The 15257-nt window shown below is 44.8% G+C and overlaps 1 protein-coding gene across 4 annotated transcripts in view; it reads left to right on the top strand.

The window, feature by feature from the left end:
- Positions 1–2629: 2629 nt before the first annotated feature.
- Positions 2630–15257, top strand: part of Adnp (activity dependent neuroprotector homeobox) — a 26227-nt gene continuing 13599 nt past the window's right edge. Inside the window, exons 1-3 of one of the 4 annotated variants that reach the window (XM_031372838.1) lie at positions 3069–3205; positions 5001–5175; positions 10683–10749. The gene's annotated coding sequence lies outside the window, so the exon portion shown is untranslated. Of the gene's footprint in view, positions 3206–5000; positions 5176–10682; positions 10750–15257 lie in introns of all 4 variants that reach the window. The other 3 variants (XM_031372837.1, XM_031372839.1, XM_031372836.1) reach the window with 3 other exon arrangements.

Genomic DNA, 15257 nt, shown 5'->3' with positions numbered 1-15257 from the left:
CATCTGAGATGTCTGAGCCTGGATGAAGCAGTGCTCCCTGGGTGCAGACTTGCATGCATAGCCTGTGAAGATGCTTGTCCATCACAACAGACCTCTGCAGAGTGCAGTGTGGATTGGGAAACAGCACAGCAGTGGGGGCATGGAGCTGTGCTCTTGGCTTTTTCTTTTTGAGCAATAACTTCTATTGAAAGAAAAGTATTTTATCTTGTTTTATCTCAAAATATTTCTCTACATTAATTCACAACCTCAACAAAACAACACGATAAAAAAAAAATCTGTACTATTTTTCTTCATCCAGAAAAATGTTCTATTGTTAAAATGAAGGACAAGTTAGACTATGCAGCCAGGGAAGATAGTTCATTTATCAGTCAGTGAATTTCTATCTGTAGCATAGCTTTCAGATCATGTAATATGTTTCAGGGTCTCTCTGTGTAGCCCTGACTGTCCTAGGACAAATATTTTTGTCTTTGTAGAACAAACTGGCCTCAAACTCAGAGATCCATCCGCCTCTGTCTCCTAAGTGCATGTTTTAGGTTTTGAGTGAACACACGAGATCTAGTTGCATGTCCTTTACCAGAAAAAAAGAAGAGACATCTGTCTCTTAAGTTACTGCATAATCACATTTAGTGAACAGGGTCTGGGTGTCACATAGCCCAAGCTGCCTTCCAGCTTATTCTGTAGTCAAAGCTAGTCTTGAATTCCTAGTCCTCTTCCCTTCACCTCTCAAGTGCTAGGATTGAGATGTGCACCATCACTCACCCCGACCTGTAGAGTTGTTTTCCCACTTACTTGGGCTGCTAAAGAAATTGAAAGTTTTAAATGTTTGTTTCCATCTTTCTGGCTGATTGTAAGGAGAATGAACATGAGATAAACCTTCACTTATTTTTGAGCATGGAAGCCTTGCCAGGTATTCCCTTAGCTGGGCTCACAGTGCATGTTCCAATAAGGGCAACTGTTGTTGTGTTCCCCTTTGCCAAAACTTGTCTGGCATCCATGGGGAAGTGATTTGTTCATCCTTAGTAACTAGAATATTTATTAGTGCTCAATTAAATTTTGTTTTAAGCCAAAGTCATAGGACTATGTTTTCAAATTGCTTTTTGAGTGCTGAGAAATCTATCTTGAAACAAGGCATTAGGTTTTCAATGTGAGTATGTGGAACAGAAAGAAGTTAAGCAGCCACTTCAGCAGAAGTCACTGTAGATACAGCACTGCTGCCTCATGTCTTACTGGAGCAGAGAACTTTGGTCTTTTTCATCTTCTCAGTACTAATTTGTGTGCAATCACTCTGTCACTACTTCGATCTCACTGAGCATGTTTGAGCAGTGAACACCAGCATTCAGAAGCCATTTAAAGAAGAATGTTGCCCAATTTCTAAGCTGTATTTTTGTGCTACATCTGGCGACATAAGCATGCACATTTTTTTAATTTCTCCATCTGAATCCAGCACCTTTTATGCTTCAAAGTGAAACACTGATGAAATGGAGATGTTCTTCATACCTGTGTTATCACTGCATGAAACCGTGTCTAAGGAGAACAGTAGAGATGAGTTTACAGTCTGCCTGTCTTCTGCATTGTTAGATGGAGGCTTGTTCAACTTCCTAACCAAACCCTTAGACATTGAGCTGTGTATATATAATCTGATTCTTTCAAAATTTGCAACTTTTAAACAAATGTAGAGGCCACATATTGGGGGAGGGGTGGCCATTCCTAACTGCACTTGCTACTTTTCAGAGCTTTTAGCCATCCATATATACTCTGGAGTAACTACTACTCATTTAAGGTGGACCCAAGGGTGTTGATGTTGACATGGTATGTTGGTTGGGACGGATCCAAAGTTGCAAAGCCAACAGTGCAGGTGTTGTCACACATCAGAATTGTAGGTGAGTGCCAGGCCTTTTTCCATCCTTAGCCATTGACAATCCAAGGCCTGGACTCCACCTTCTGAGTCAAGGATAAGTGGCCATCTGATGGCTTGGAGAAATGTCTTGAGTCCAAGGAACAGCAGAAATGTAAAGTCTCTACTATCCCATACCAATCCACTAGAAGAGCTGCCATGGCCTCAGAGCTATGTCATCTCAAGAAAATGTGAGGAGCACGAGGGCATCACACCTCATTTAAGGCAGGAGGCATCAGGCTCAACCCTTCCATTTGGCTCCCAGCTTATGAGAGCTGGCTCTGAGCACGTGGAGCTTTTGGGCAGCCCCAGGCACCCTCCTGCCACGCGTAGTTCAGGCCCAGATGGGCCCGCGCAGGGATCCCCAGTACTGCCACCTGACTGATTGTCGAGGTGCTGCGGCCCGCTGCTTCTGCCTCCGCCGGCGGCGCTGCGGCCAGAGGAAGGCACCCAAGAGCGCAGTGCGGCCATTATCCACGGCGCCTCCTAGTGGGTCAGTGGCAAATGCTCCAACGTTCTCGCGAGAGCTCCCCTCAGTGGGGATTATATAATCTTCCCCAGGCGGGGCTGGGGGCTGGGGGCACCCTTCCATAAGGAAAGTAGGGGTCGCCGCAGCTGAGGACCGGGGAGCTCTCCCTAGGGGGGGGTCGCCGGGTAGGGGGTACTTGGCCCCCGCCCCCCCCAGCTGGACAATGAGTCCTCTTATGCTAATGAGCCGCTTACGTCACTTCCGCTCTTTCTCGGCCGCCATTTTGGCTAGGGCAGGTTCGGGGACTTGCTCCGAGGCGCTTGTATTGTCTGCTGAGGGGAGACGCGGGACCAGCCCCCTCCCCCCGCCCGCCGCAGCCGCCGCCACCGCGGCCCGGTCTACCCGCCGCCGCCGGGACCCATGAGCTGAGCGCCCGCCCCCCGCCCGCCGCCATCTTGGCCCCCTCCCCCTCCGGCCGCGCTCGGGGGGGATTTGGCGTCTCCTCAGACACAGCTCCCTCTCTCGGTCTTCGCCGCCGGAGAGCCGCGCGGCTGTCGCCGCCCGCCCGCCGGCCCGCCCGCTCGCCCGCCCGCGACGGTGAAGCCGCGGCCCACGCCCTCCGCCGCCCTCCACCCCTCCTTTGTCTGCACTGCCCGCGCCGCCGCCCGCCGCTCTGCTGCGCCCGCCGCGCCCCCCGGCAGCAGCCGCGGCCGCGGCTCGAGCCGGAGTCCGAGCGCGACGAGGCCCCGGGCGCGTCCTCGCCGCCATCGCCGTGCCGCCGTCCACTCGCCGCCGGGCCCTGGAGCACGCCGGCCCCGCGCACGCCTCGAGGCCGAGCCAAGGTAAGCCCCGCGGCCCTGCCCGCCGCCAGTCCCGGGCGCGGTCATTGTGCTCCGCGTGCACACACTGCTCTGAACCGGCCGCGGCCCTCCTGCAGCCCGACCCCTTCTCCGCCCGCGAGGCCGCCGGCTGCCCAGGGCTCTTGCGGCTGGTGGCATCTTCCCGCGACCCACCCCGCCCCCAGCCGTACCCCGCTCGCTCTCATCCCCAGAACTAATCCCCTTTCCCCCCCCACCCCGTACTCCCCCGGTCCCCGGAACCAGCCTTCTGCCAGGTCTGCCCACCCTAGGCTTGGGGGGGATGGGGGAAGGCCTGGGGGGCGGGGAGCGTGCATGGCAGAGGCTGAAAGTCTTTACCGCCCCAACAACATGCCAGTTTCCCTCCCATCCTGCCCACCACAGCCCTTCACCGGCCCTGCTCTCAGTCTGGGCTACCTGGTCAGCACTCCCTCTTTAGAGCTTTCTGATCAACTTTGCAGTCAGAAAATGGAAATCCAGAAAGCTGCGGAAAGATTTTTTTTTCGAATGCAATGAATGGGGAGTAGTTGTTTGAGCACCCTCTTATTCGCCTCTTCTTTACTCTGGGCTGCCTGTCCTTCTCCCCACCCCACCCCCCAACCTGGATGTCTGTCTGCTAGAAAAGGCGCGATTGCTTCTCTTCTCTCCAAGAAGTCTAATACTCATTTTAGTCTCACTCCCTGCCACACACCCCAAGTGTCTTCTCAGTGTTCTTCCAGTCACCAGGTCCTCGGGACAGTTCTTGTCATAACCCCATTTCACAGACAAAGGCTTAGGAGGGAAAAAGAACCAAACTGTTTCCTGTGTTAGCCATTTTAATGCTGTCCAGCCCAAACGACCAGTTCCCATCACTGATGCTTCTTGTGCCTGTGTCTTGAACCTTCACAATGGAGTGTGTGTGGGGGGGGTGTCTCTTGGATAGCTTTGTGCGGTTTCTTTATAAATCTGCATTGTTGCTTCTGGTTTATGGCCATGAAGAAAATACCAGCCCCCACCCAAAAGGCACTGCAGCCAAGTCGGTTAAAGGCACTGAGTGTTGGAGTCAGTAGGGGGCGCATTCTCTGCACTGGGTAAGGCTGCAGAGGGGGGAAGGGCCCCAGAACTAGAACAGGATGTGCTTAACAGCGCCTTCTACAGACCATGGGAAAATGGGTCCAGCAAGATTTGCACTGGGTGTGCTGACAGCAACATGGCGAAGGATTAAGTGAGATTGGAGAGAGATTTTATGTAAGAAAGCCACTTCTCCGTTTGGAAAGTTGTCTTTTTTACATTTTCAAACCTGTTCACCCTCAGACTTTGATTGCTGATCAGTCACCTTGGTGCACAGCCTTGGGTCATAGTTCCCTTTCTCAAGAATTCCTTCACCTTAAGGTTTGATGTGTTGACATCTCTTTCCTAGGCCAGGTGGTAAATGGGGTTGCTTAAAACCTGAAAGTCATGGGCTTGGGAGAATCACTGGTCAATTCAAATCTCTCCAACTCTTTTGAGAGTGAAAAGCCATTCTTGAGAGGTTTTTTGGGGTGATGGTTTTGATAGCCATGAGAGATGGGTGTCAGGATTTGCAAGGCTTTGTTGGTAAACATCAGGTCCCTGTTGAGTTCTTCATTGTCAAACTTAATAGAGTTCATTGCACAATTGAGTTGCCGTCCACCTTCAGCACTACACTGTCAGTAGCCAACTGCCTTTGCAAGTGTTGACACCAGTCTTCGTTTGGTGCGCACCCACCTTTTTTAGGGTGTGTGGATTTCTGTAGATTTTACTCCTGTTGTTATTTCCATAGGTGTGAGATGCACAGTACGAAACCTAGGCCCCAACTTTTACACCGTGATGCACAGGGTTGCACTTTTTGTACTGAACTGATAGGTGGCCTAGTGGTTATTCCCTGTACTGCCATTTTGAGGATCTGGACTACGTTCCCTGCCTTGCTCTTTGGACTACATTGTCAATTCACACCGGTGGGTATATCATTTTGGAGGGTGGGGACTGCAGCATCAGGAAAGCTAGAGACTTCCTCCTGATCACCACCAAATCCTAAACTGCCAAAATTTCAGCCTAGCCACATCCCTCGAGGAACTCAGAGCTGGTTGAGATGTATGTCACTTTTAAGAGACATTCTGAAAGTCGATGTTGTAATCATTTGCATTCTGCACTATTGGGCGTAAAGTTTTAAGTAGTCTAACTCAAGACTTGCTCAGCTTGTGAAAGCCTTAATTACTTGGTTAAAAGGGTCTGGGGAAAGTAGTTCATTGGTAGAGATGTGACTAGCCTGGTAGGAGCCTTAGGATTTGACTTGTTCTTGTTTGAGAAGACTTGGGAAGTGATACTGGTATCTGTGAATGCTTTATCCTACTGTTACAGACATCTTACATCAACATGTCAAGATAAGTTACGGGATGCCAAATATATGCAATTAACTATTTAACACTTGAAGATGAATTTGGGGGGGGGGTTTGGTTTGGTTTGTTTTAAAGTTGCTGTCAGGTAACATTTTGCTGAGTGAAAAAGAGGCACCTTGTTACCAGTATTGCTCTAAGAAACTGCATTGGATTCATGGTTTGTTTATTTATTGTATTCTTAGTATTTACACAGTCCAGTTTAAATACAAGTAAGATTGTTTGTGATCTTCAAATACTGTGGTATTAGTGTTTGTTAAACACAAAGTGAATAATAAGAGAACAGTTTGCTGTTAGAGTATGTGTTTAAGATAAAGTTTGCAAATGTGCCTTTGTTCATTCTTATAAATAAAATGACAGAGTTAGCTGGTTTCCTTATGGTGGTAGTCATTTTTCCTTCAGGGAACCTTGTGGGATGTGAGAATGTATGTCCTTGGAGTTTCAACAATTAGCTGGGTTTGGCACAAAAGGGGAGGGTTGGAAGGTGGAAATTTGTTTTTATCATATGTCAATGAGTGTTTTCTCTACATAGATAAATGTGCTTACTATGCCTGCAGTGCCCATGGAGACCAAAAGGGAGCAATAGATTTCCTAAAATTGGAGTTGCTGATGGTTATGATGGTGAGGGTGCTGGGAACCGGACTTGGTCCTCTACAGGAGCAGTGAGCCCTCTCTGTCTATGCCTATGAAGGCTGAAGTTTACAGTATTGAACTAGAATTCTTTGAACAGCCTTAGTTAACCTGAGTAGCGAAGTGTGTGTTCTGTTTAACTTTATTATCTTGATTTGTTGAAAAGTTCTTCTTCTTACTATTGTAATCTACTAGACATTAAAAATATCCAGATCTTAAATTTTGGTTCTCAAGGCCTTATATAGGAAACACCAATTATGAACTGATTTTTCTTAGATTCCTTTTCTTAAACCAGAGTTCAAAAAAAAAAATCAGATAGATAGCATTTTAACTTCACATTATTGATCAGATTTTATTTCCACAAAAGCTCATAAGTAATTAACCAATAAGCTTAATTACTGAAAGTCTAGATACCTATACAATATGAGATTTGTTCCTTGTAGCAAATTTTAAAATATATATATATATATGTATATGTATATATTAAAAAGAATTCAGTCTCTAGAAACATTAAGCTCGCAGTGGTGGTGCACACCTTTTACCCCAACACTCAGGAGGCAGAGGCAAGTGGATCTCTGAGTTTCAGTCTACATAGCTAGTTCTAGGACAGCCAAAACTACAAGAAACTTTGTCTGGATAAAACCAGAGATGTTGAGAATTATTCTGGCTGTTTATCTTAATGCTGATGTCTGTTGCACAAATTCAGTTGTGAAAAGTTGCAAGTTAAGAAATAGCTGGTTTATTATAAGGGGAAAAGTAGAAACTAATATTTGGTAGATTAAAAAATGAAAAACACCTTGGTTTGGAGAGATGGGTCAGTGGTTAAGAGCACTAGTTACTACTCTTCCGGGGCTCATGAGTTCAATTCCCAGCAACCACATGATGGCTCATCACCATCAGTAATGGGATCCGATGCCAAGGAGGGAGGAAGGAAAACTTGAAACTTTAAATAGTGTCTTTTTGTTATTGTTTGTTGCTTTATTTTAGTTGAAGCCATGGGATTTTTGAGCTCATTAATTGGATGTATATGAATGGTTGTTTTTTTTGTTTGTTTGTTTTGTTTTGTTTTGTTTTTTGCTTTGTTTTTTTTTTGTTTGTTTGTTTGTTTTTAAGATATATTTATTTCATACTGTCTTCAGACACACCAGAAGAGGGCATCTGATCCCATTACAGATGGTTGTGAGCCACCATGCCATCATTGGGAATTGAACTCGGGACTTCATCTCTCCAGCCCCCTATTGGGAAAAAAAAAAGAGTTGGGACTTTTAAGTTGAGAATGATTGTCACATTCGATACAAATGAATATTTAAGTATAGTTTATGGTAACTTTTAACATAAAGTTTTAAAGAAAACTTGGTGTTCTAATTGTCCTTGTCAGTGGAGCATGCGAAGTGACTACTATCCACTCAGACTCCCTCATCTTTTGCCTTTAGAGAGGCGTTCCCACCTGTCCCCAGTGTTGCTTATTCTTCCCTGCTGAGACAGTTTCTAAAACAATCTTGGGACTTGGGAAGAGGGTCAGAAATGTGTTTGGGAGACATGAGGACTGCAAAAAACCTTTGGAGATAGCTTTTGAAGAGAGGGCTGAATACATCGTGGTACTTAATTCTTCAGCTAGAGTCTAGATTTGTAATTGACTCCTGGTGGTGACTTAGGGGTCACTTCTAATGTGACTTGGCTGGAAGCCTTTGGTAGGGATAAACCGTTAGGTATAGGCACCCATCGCTGGATTTCAGAGTACTCAGTGGTTAAGAATATGTTCTGCAGAGAGCCAGAATTCCTAACACTCATGGCCCTTGTCGTCTCAAAGCCACCTGTAACTCCAGCTCCAGATTATCCAGCAACCTCCTCTTCTGGCCTCCACGGACACATGCACTTGAGCACTTACCCCCACGCAGACACAAAGGAATAGACGATTAAAAAGAAGTCCAAAGGGAGAGTAAAGAGATTAATGTCTCAGCCAAATGGAGAATACTTCTAATCCCAACACTCAGGAGGCAGAGGCAAGGTACTCTGAGTTCCAGGACAGCTGGGGCTACACAGAGAAACCCTGTCTGGGTGTTGGGGGGCGCTGACTAATGCCTCATCTGTTGGGCTTTCTAGCCAGAAACCATTCTCTCAGCAGTGTCTTTGTTTTGCTCTTGTGGTGGTTTTGTGTGTGTGTTTGTTTTAAGTAAAGAAATCTAGGTACTACTATGTACAGCAGCAATACAGGGAGCCACGGTCTTTGTCAGATGTCCAGGCCTGTGCTTGGGCACTTGTAAGGATGGTTATTTAATCAGCTTTTTTATGTGTCTAAGTAGTTTGCCTGTAAATATGCCTGTATCATGTGTGTGCCTAATAGTACTTGTGGAGATTGAAAAGAGGGGTGTTGGAGCCCCTAGAACTGGAGTTCAGGTGGTTGTGAGCTGTGAATGCTGGGAATTCAACTTGGGTCCTGTGGAAGAACCAGTTGTGCTCTTACTACTAAAGCACCCTTGCAGCGAGTGCTTGGGACACTGAGTGCTTCTGGGAGCTCTGTTGTCTGCCTACACCAGTGGTCCTGCATGGATGGGTTCTGGTCACACCCCAAGGAGAAATGGGTATGAGTTGTGCAGTTTGCATTAGTGTGTCTAGAGTTGCTTGTCCGGGGTCTTAATGGAAACCTTGCTCAGGTGCCATTGCTGCCCCAGTGCTCTGGGTTGTCTGGTTCCTGTTCGCACTTTGCTTACTAGTGATTTTGTTTAGCAATCATAGCTTTTGCCCTTTCTTTCTGAACTTTCTACGGAGCTTTGTGATTGGTCACTTTAGAAACAGTATGTGGCGAGAAACTTGCATATGGTGCTGTGGCAGCTTTAAATTTTAAATTGCAGTTGTAAATTCTAAGTTAGAACTCTTATTCTTGTGAAAAGGTGAGCTGAGGCTGTTCTGATTCAAGAAGTGCTCCAGGTCATGAAAAACAGCAGGCGCAAAACGCAAATGAAATGCCTCTGGTTGAGTCAGCCAGTGAATCCCTAGTGGTGGGTCTAGAAACCCTGTATGGTACATGGCTTTCCTGTAATATCAGCACCCAGGAAGTAAGGATAGGAGGGTTGGAAAGCAGTGGTCTTCCAGAGCTGCACGGGAAGTTGAAGGTTAACCTGTTTGGAAAACATGCCTTTTGTTAAACTTTGACCCCGGGAGAGAGTGTAGAAAAACAGCTTGATGACATTGTTAAATAAACTGTTCTGTTATTTTTAAATAGTGTAGAAAACAATTTCTCATCGCTGTAGAAGGTTATTCCTGTGTAGTTTTTGAAAGATTAGAGTATTAGCATAAACTTAGTTACACAGCATTGAGATACGAGGATTGTATCGTGATTGTAATGAGCAGGTCTGCTGTGCATGACCCACTGAGGATTGCTTTTTTTTTTTTTTTTTTTTTTTTTTTTCAATTTACCAGGTTGTCCACTCTACTCTCCTGACAGGAAGTGCCTCTAAACCTGTAGAGCTCTTCAAAGTGCCTTTCCAGTTGTGCACCCTTGAGTCTAGATATGTCTCTCATGCGTGCCCTGTCTTCTTTTTACATATTACATCACCGAAACATTATCTTTTCAAATAAAATATGAGCTCTTAAATTGATGGGGGTTAACAAGCCAGACCTGGCATTGTATCACAGCTTTCTCTTTGTTCCTTGGACATGGGGCTAGCAATATGAGTCTTAAAAGTTACTTGCTTGGGTGTGATATGTGTGCAAAAGACCCAGTAGATAAATATTTGAAGTACCACTGAATGTTAAAACTAGAATGTGCTAATTTGAATTGCTCAGTTATGTGTACCCAAATTACTGCCCAAACCACTACAGTGTGCCTGTGTGCATACGGATGCACATTAGCTGTATACAGAAAGATGTTACTATAGCATCTACAGCTGGCTCTCAGGAATGAGATAGCCTAAGATTCTACAAGGTCATTGGACTTTTCAGAGTATCTGATCTGGCTTGAGGAAATAAGGAGGAGTGCTTTGGCATTGACTCCCTGCTTGGCTTAATCCTGAGCACTTGAGCAGTGGTATGCATGGTCTCACTATATAGTCCTGCTGGCCTTGAACTCACAGAGATCCACTTGCTTCTTTCTCCCAACTGCTGGAATGAAGGCGTACACTACCGCACCAGAGCAAAGATTTAGAGTTATTTATTTTTAATGTGTTTTTATGTCTCTGTAAGTATATGCTTACATGTATGTGGATGCCTGTGGAGCTAGAATAGCACACTGGATTCCAAAAGTGCTGGGAACCAATCATATTTATTGATGGAGCCATCTCTCTGGCTCCCTCATTTCCTATAAGGAACTAGACTTCCAGAGGCTAAGTAACATTGTAGGGTCACAAAGGTAGTATATGCAGAACAAGGAATTCAACACATATCTGTTTAGTTTCTGGGTAGATTTTCAGTCACTCACTGCATTTTACCATCTTTTTTAGCAAATAGCAGCTTTATTGACAACCCTACCTCAAGAAGTTTGACATTGAAGTCTATATATCAAACCAGGTATGTTTTAGTCTGAACACAGCTGAAAGACAAAAGTTTTTATTCGAGACAAATATGCTTTTAATCTCAACAGAGTTGGGTGAATATCTGTGAGTTTGAAGCCAGTCTGGTCTACAAAGTAAGTTTCAGGCCGGCCAGGAATAGTGTGAAACTGTATCAAGAAAAAGGGTTCTTTGGTTTGGGTTTTGGCTATAAGTTGTATTCCTGAAGTGGTTCTGTCTCCTTTCTTTGCTGTGTCCTCACTGTCTTACCTCAGATCTGAGGCATTGGTGGCTTTACAGAGCTTTCAAAGAAGAATTGTGTCTTAGTGATACTTTGGGTTCTCACATTGGCTTATTCCTGGTATTAAAATGTCTTCAGACTTTTTTATTAAGATTTATTTTATGTCTATGAGTACACTGTAGCTGTACAGATGACCATGAGCCATCATGTGTGTGGCTGCTGGGAATTAACTCAGGACCTCCGCCGGCCCCCGCTCAGATTCACTGTATCTGTCTTCAGACGCAGCATTACAGGTGGTTGTGAGCCATCATGTGGTTGCTGGGATTTGAACTCAGGACTTTTGGAAGAGCAGTCAGTACTCTTACCCGCTGAGCCATCTCTCCAGCCCCCAGACTTTTCTTTTCTTTTCTTTTAATTTGGTTTTTCAAGACAGGGTTTCTCTGTGTAGTCCTGGCTGTCCTGGAACTCACTCTGTACACCAGGCTGGCCTCGAACTCAGAAATCCACCTGCCTCTGCCTCCCAAGTGCTGGGATTAAAGGCATGCGCCACCACCGCCCGGCCAGACTTCTCTTAATAAACACTACAAACCAGACTAGAACTCTACTAACATCCCTTTAAAATGCTACTTCTCAGATCTCAGGAATACCTTAGTCCTTGCCTTGCTTGTCTAGGTTTAATCGTGTGTGTGTGTGTGTGTGTGTGTCTTTATGTCTTTGTGTACAACTTCTCTTTCTATACCTGTAAATAGTCATAGCACAGACTGTGTTCCTAGTTTATTATCAATCTACTTTTCCAGCAAGTTTTGCCTTTGCAAGGTGGCCTTTCAGATCCAGGGCTTGCTAGAGCTTGGCTTCCCTGCTTCTGGCACCATGGCCCCAGCAGCAGCTAACTTCAGGAGATTTTTGTGACGTAACCTGGCATACGTATCCTTATGTGGATAGGGCCTTGTTCGTTCAGTCTGTTTTTTGAGCTCCTACTTTGTGGCAGCCACTGATGTAGATGATGGGGAAGCCAAGAATGTACTTTTTAATAGACGGTATTTGTCTTGAATAAGAAGATGGTGTCTTACATACCTTAAGGCTGCAGTTCTCGGCCAGTGGGTTGCAACCCCAGGAGGGTTTCAGATCAGATATTTACATTAAGATTCCTAACAAAAGCAAAATTACAGTTATGAAGTCGCAACAAAATATTTAGAGTTGGGGTCATCATAACATGAGAACTGTATCAAATGATCTCAGCATTAGGAAGGTTGAGAACCGGTCTTAAAGTCTCTGTTGACTCTGTTGGGATCCAAAAAATAATAATCTGAAAGATAGTATGTTGTGCTGGTGAGGCATAGATACAAATCTCATCAGTTTTAAGTCATTTTTCTGAATTTTTGAGCTCACTCATGGTGAGCATTCAGAAAGATGGCTGCTACATCAGAGTGTCTGTCGTTTTGTCAATTGGTGATGTGAGCAACAGGCTGTCATTGGCAGGGAGTTTCTTGGTAAGCTAAAGCACTGTGCAGCACTTGTTGGGTTCTGTTTCCTTGGAGAATACTCCCATTTCCCTTTTCTGAAGATGTCCCTTCTGTTGAAGATAAACTCTTAAAACTCGTAGAAAAGCAAAAGGCAAAGTTTAAAGTCAGCACATAGGATTCTTCTAAAGCTTCTGTGATACCACATGCTCAGTTTTGCCAAACAGGTGCAGTTGACTTTGTAGTCTGTCATCTGAAGCAGAGTGCACCAAGACCTTGGTTGTTGATGATACACTGCACTGTTCTTGGCTTCTACAAGTGGAGCTAATTTGCCAAGAAAGCTGTCTAGTGATTTTGCGGGTTGTTTTGTTTGAGTGTTTTTATTGTTTTGGTTTGTTTTTGTTGTTTGGGATTTTGGTTTGGTTTGGTTTGGTTTAGTAGTTAAAAGTTTGGGGGCCATGGAGACGGGTTCCATTTGCTATATTACGCAGCGTAACTCACTGTCTAGAATGTTCTGGAACTATGCCAAGATCATCATTCTAGATTTCGTCCAGGAACTTGTTCTAGAGATTCATTCTAGTCTAGAAAACTTTTACAGGTGTACTGTTGTGGATAAACCCTAGTCTTGTATTTTGATGCTAATTCCACTCTCCTGGAAGGGGACTGCACACGAAGAGTGAATCATTACACAGGTGCCTTGTGAACCTTCTCCCCACCTTAACTTTTCAAATAAAGGCTAGAGCCAGTGGGTGGACAGTAGGAGGGGAGGTGGAGCTAAAAATTTGGGGGGAGAGAGGAGAAAAGAGGGGATAATAAGAGGTAGGAGGAGGATAGACCAGAAGCATGTAGCTTGGAGAAACCACAAGTTTTATGGGATTTTATAGATGGCAATAGAGTAGGGTAGTGGTAGATCTGCCCGATCTAGGCATGTAGCATGTATCCCAATTAATTGAGTTGTGATTTCTTTAGCCAGACCTTTTTGGGTTGGAGATTTACCGCAACAGTGTACAATAATCATCATTTCGTACAGTAAGTTACAAAACCCATCAATGATAAATTTTCCTAGTTTTGAACACCAACTGCCTTTTAGAATCATCTCTGCTCTACAGAGTGAATTCCAAGACAGCCTGAGCTACACAGAGAAACCCTGTCTTAAACAAATTGGCGCATGCTTCTAATCCCACCACTCAGAAGGCAGAAGGTGGTGGATCTCTAGTTAGAGGAGGCCTGCCAGGACTATGAAAACATAAGTAGTCTTTTGTTTTTATAATAGGAAAGTACAGCTGAGGTGTAGTTCTGGTGAGATACTTACTTAGCCCTAGCCTAGCTTGGGTCTAGTCTCTAACACCACAAAAAGGAGAATCTAATTCATGCACGTAAAAAATCTAGAAGATGCTGGATTGTGTTGTCATGCCTTTGAGTGAGTGATGTAAGAGTTTTACTTTATATTTAGGTTTTTGTTATTTTGATAACAGCTTTCCCAGTTTTAGTGTACAGTTCAGTAGTTCAGTTGGAATTATCAAATATTACAATAGGCAGGTGAGAGGGAGCTGCAATCAGGATGGGGGGGAGAAAAGAAAGAAAGAAAGAGAGAAAGAAAGAAATAGGGGTGGGAGAGAACAATAGGCAACACCTTCATCCCCCAGGGAGAAGCCTGGTGCCCATCAGCAGTCTCCCTCCTGTTCTCCTACCTCCCCAGGCTGCCCTGATCACCACGTAGAGACTCACTTCTACATATTTCATAGAAACAAGATCAAATAACGATGGCCTTTTATGACTGGCTTAATTCACCTTCCATGTTTCAAAAATTCGTCAGTGCTGGGGCAGGTATAGTACTTTATTTGGAAAAATGAAGACAGACTGACGTCCTGCTAACAATCTACAAACAATCAAAGCCTCTGCCTTTCCCCAAGCAGCTTTCAGAAAAACACTTAGTAAGTGCATTGTACACACCTGGAAGCCCAAGGCTTGAGGAGTAGAGGCAGGAGGCTCACACCTGTTACTCAGTGAGTTTGAGGTCAGCCTTAGTTGGCTACACAGGAACTTAACCATCTCCAGAAATGTTAACAATGGAAAGGTGATAGCAGACATTTCGTTTTTAAAAGCTGTCATGTGCTGGGTGTGCTGCAGCTTTTGTTTCTTTTCTTTTGGGTTTTTGAGACAGGGTTTCTCTGTGTAGCCCTGGCTGTCCTGGAACTTGGTTTCTAGATCAAGCTGGCCTAGAACTCAGATCTGCCTGCCTCTGCTTCCCAAGTGCTGGGATGAACGGTGTGTGCCGCCATGCATACCTAAGTAAGAACTAACTCTTAAAAGTTCTCTGGCCTACATGAGTGCCTTAACTCTTTTTGTCTGTCTGTCTTTCCTTTTTACCCTTCTGTGTGGTTAGTTAGTGGCCATTAGCATCCTAGCTGATATGAGAGCATGCCTTTTCCTCAGCTGTACCCTTGTTTCTCTTCTGGATCTTACAGGATCATCTGGCTGATCTTAGATGTGTACAGATGTTAATCTCCAGATGTGTACCCACAGGCCTGACTGGTTAAGCTGTGGCAGTAGCATTCTGGCATACCACCTCAAGTGTGGTATTATCTCTTCTTGATGTATGAAGTGGCTTCCACCAACAAATGGACATTTTGGTATTAATTTTAAAAGTGTCTGTCTCCTGCGTTTCTCACATCCAGAGTAACTAGTTCAAACAGGGCCAACCAGGGAGCTTGACAAACTGTAGCTTAACTGCTGAGGAATGACTTGAAGATCACTGAGGAAATGGCTGGCAAAAATAATTGATCACAGTTAGTTGGGGGAGAGAAATGTCTTTTTTTTTTTTTT

Source organism: Mastomys coucha, unplaced genomic scaffold, assembly GCF_008632895.1.
Source record: "Mastomys coucha isolate ucsf_1 unplaced genomic scaffold, UCSF_Mcou_1 pScaffold15, whole genome shotgun sequence".
NCBI lineage: Eukaryota > Metazoa > Chordata > Mammalia > Rodentia > Muridae > Mastomys > Mastomys coucha.
Note: the sequence above shows the minus strand (reverse complement) of the source record. Positions and strands in the feature narration are given on the sequence as shown.